Source organism: Frankliniella occidentalis, unplaced genomic scaffold (assembly GCF_000697945.3).
Source record: "Frankliniella occidentalis isolate FOCC.00 unplaced genomic scaffold, Focc_3.1 Scaffold143, whole genome shotgun sequence".
In the NCBI taxonomy this organism is placed as follows: domain Eukaryota; kingdom Metazoa; phylum Arthropoda; class Insecta; order Thysanoptera; family Thripidae; genus Frankliniella; species Frankliniella occidentalis.
Window position 1 is genome coordinate 599,145 of NW_026267270.1, and position 2,713 is coordinate 601,857.

Consider the following 2,713-nt stretch of genomic DNA (forward strand, 5'->3'; position numbering starts at 1 on the left):
GGCGCACCAAATACTATTAAATTTGCAGCTTGGAGCGGATAGTTATTTGGACTCGTTGACGCCGCCAAGACAAAAAGTGACTTAATAGTTTTTTTAGGTTTTCTCCAGTTGTTTTTGTTTTTAAGATCCCGTTCGTCGCTCTCTTGCTGATGTCATCTATCTGGTCTGTCTGTCCGGGGTTCCGTCGATTGCGGACATACCTGGAAGGGGGAGGCTCGGGTCTGGTCGATTGCGGACATTGAGGGAAGAAAGGGGGGATTATACGGGAAAAAGGGAAATTGTCGATTGCGGACATCGCCGTATCGGCGCATTGGGTTGCCTACCTCCCCGGCGATTGCATGCGGGGGACGCGGGGACGCACTACCAGCACCAGCTCCCCAATACGGCAAACATAAACAGGAAAAGAAAATACAAACTGTATTTCTATTACGTTAGAAAACATGCATTAACAAGACGACGCCTAGCCCAAACCACAACAGCAGCCCTAATATCGGAGCGTTGTGCTGTGTGATAACGTTGAATATGTATTATACGCCAATATGAAATGACATGTGTCCGCTAGGTCTCTGTCAGGTTCATGCCAAAGCGTTGCACGGAGCGATAGCGGAGTGCAATGCTTCACTAATAGTAACTTTGCTTAGTCTTTGTATTGAATTAGGTTTATTATTGAAGGTTTGCTTCGTTTTATTTTTTGGTATGTATGGTTCTTATACATTTACTTTTATGTTCTTTTTATGTTCTTTCTGCACTGTATAGACAGTGCCGCGGTATTGCGTTAGGTCCTCGCCATAGTGAGGGAATGCAAGCCCCTGAGGGGGTAGGCAACCCAACGCGCCAGCCAGACCAAGCCAGACGATGTCCGCAATCGACAATTTCCCTTTTCTCCCACATAATCTCCCCTTTCTTCCCTCAATGTCCGCAATCGACAGTCCAGGTGCCTGCCCTCTTAGATATGTCCGCAATCGACGTACACTACGTCTGTCCGTCTGCCTGTGCTGTACACACCAGGCGGAGGGCGCCGTGGAGCGAGGCTGTCCCGCCGCACAGCCGAGCGCGCCGCCCGAGGGGCTGCCTACCTCCCAGGCGCCGTGCTCAGCTGAGAGGTGCTTAGCGAGGGGAAACTGTATCTCCCTTGCCCGTAATCAGAAAATAGAGCGGATTATTATTTTTTTGCCCGTGGCGTCCTTATTGCTAGGTTGGGTAAATGCTATTCCCACGTGAAGGTCGGAAGAGAGTCTTGCTATGACTGGCGGCGAATATGGGAAGGAAGGGGGTTGGGGCCATGGGGTATGGCCGAGGTGCGGACGGAGGCGGGGGTGGGGGAGGGTGTGGCGACGCAAGCGGCCATGGGGAGGTGCCTGGAGAGAGAGAGAGGATTGGGGTCAAAATTGAGGCCTGCTCGCTGAGCCTCTGCAACGGCGGCAGACTCAGTATAGCAAAGTTTCCGGGGGGAGTTCGTTGCGAGGAGCAGCCAGCGCAATATTACCTAAATAAACTAATATTCGCAATTACCCGTAGCGCAGCGAGCGCGGGGCAGCCTTCCGGACCGCTGCGCCGGCCCGGCCGGGCCCGGCCACACGGGCCACACACTGATAGGCCGGCTCAAAGGACGTTGCCCGACCTGCCGGCCACAGCCGGGACGCGTTTCTTTTTCTTTTTTCATTCTTTGCGGGATATGCACCAGCTACAGGAAGCAGCGCCACCAATCTATCGAAACTCCAAAGAGGAAAGATCATGCGTGTAAAACAAAACAAAAAATAATAAAAATAATAATGGAAACGGAATGGCAACAGTTACTATACCCAGCAACTCGCCCTGCCTCGCCAGCTTATATGTGTTTCTTTTTCCTCTTCTACTACAAAAGCACGGAGGCGGTACGACAAAAGTTTTATCCACATCCAGGTGGCCCTGGGCTGTGCTCACCGAGCGGGGGGCGGGCTGGCGGGGCGGGCCGGGGCCTGGGGCTGGGATCCAGTGGGATCATCATACTTTCATACAGGTGGGCAGGCGGTATGAGAATGCGATTTTTTTTTTCGCCCTGCTCTTATTTTCCACGTTGTGATGGCGGCGGCCGGACTATGCGGGGGCGGCGAGGGGTCGTCGTGTCGTGTGGAGCGCAGGCGAAGGCCGGGGGCTCCACTAGCGCCCTGCAACTAAACGACACCAGAGACCCCGGGGAATAAAGCGCGTGATTGTGCGAACACAGGCCGAGGGGGGTTGAAGGGAAGGGGGGCTGTCAGATTCCTCCTTGATCCGTCTTGTCTTTATCTCGCCCGCCTCCCCCGGCCCGCTCCCGCTAGTCATTCTCCCTTATTGCACGTCACGCAGCCCCGGCAGCAGGTCGGGCAGGGGGCGGGGGAGGAGCCGTGGGCGAACCACCCAGCCTGGGAAAATAAAGATGATGTTTGAACGGACCGGAACGGACGAAGAGGCAGCCAGTATTTTAACTAAGCTACCCTACCCTGTAGGTTTTCTTCTTTGCCGCGTGTTTCGACGAGTCGGGAGGAACAGAAGAGGGTGGCAGCTGGTCGAGAAAAATCGCATGGGGAAAGGTTCGGCGCGGTTGGGAAAGGATTCTGGACCAAACACCCCAAGGGGGGGTCCCTGACCGTCAGATCCCTATGTGGCGCGCTTTGAAGGTAGTCAGTATGCAACGCGTGCGCGGGGCCGCCCCCGCCGGCTCCCGCCCCCGCCTCCCGCTGAGCGTGCCTCT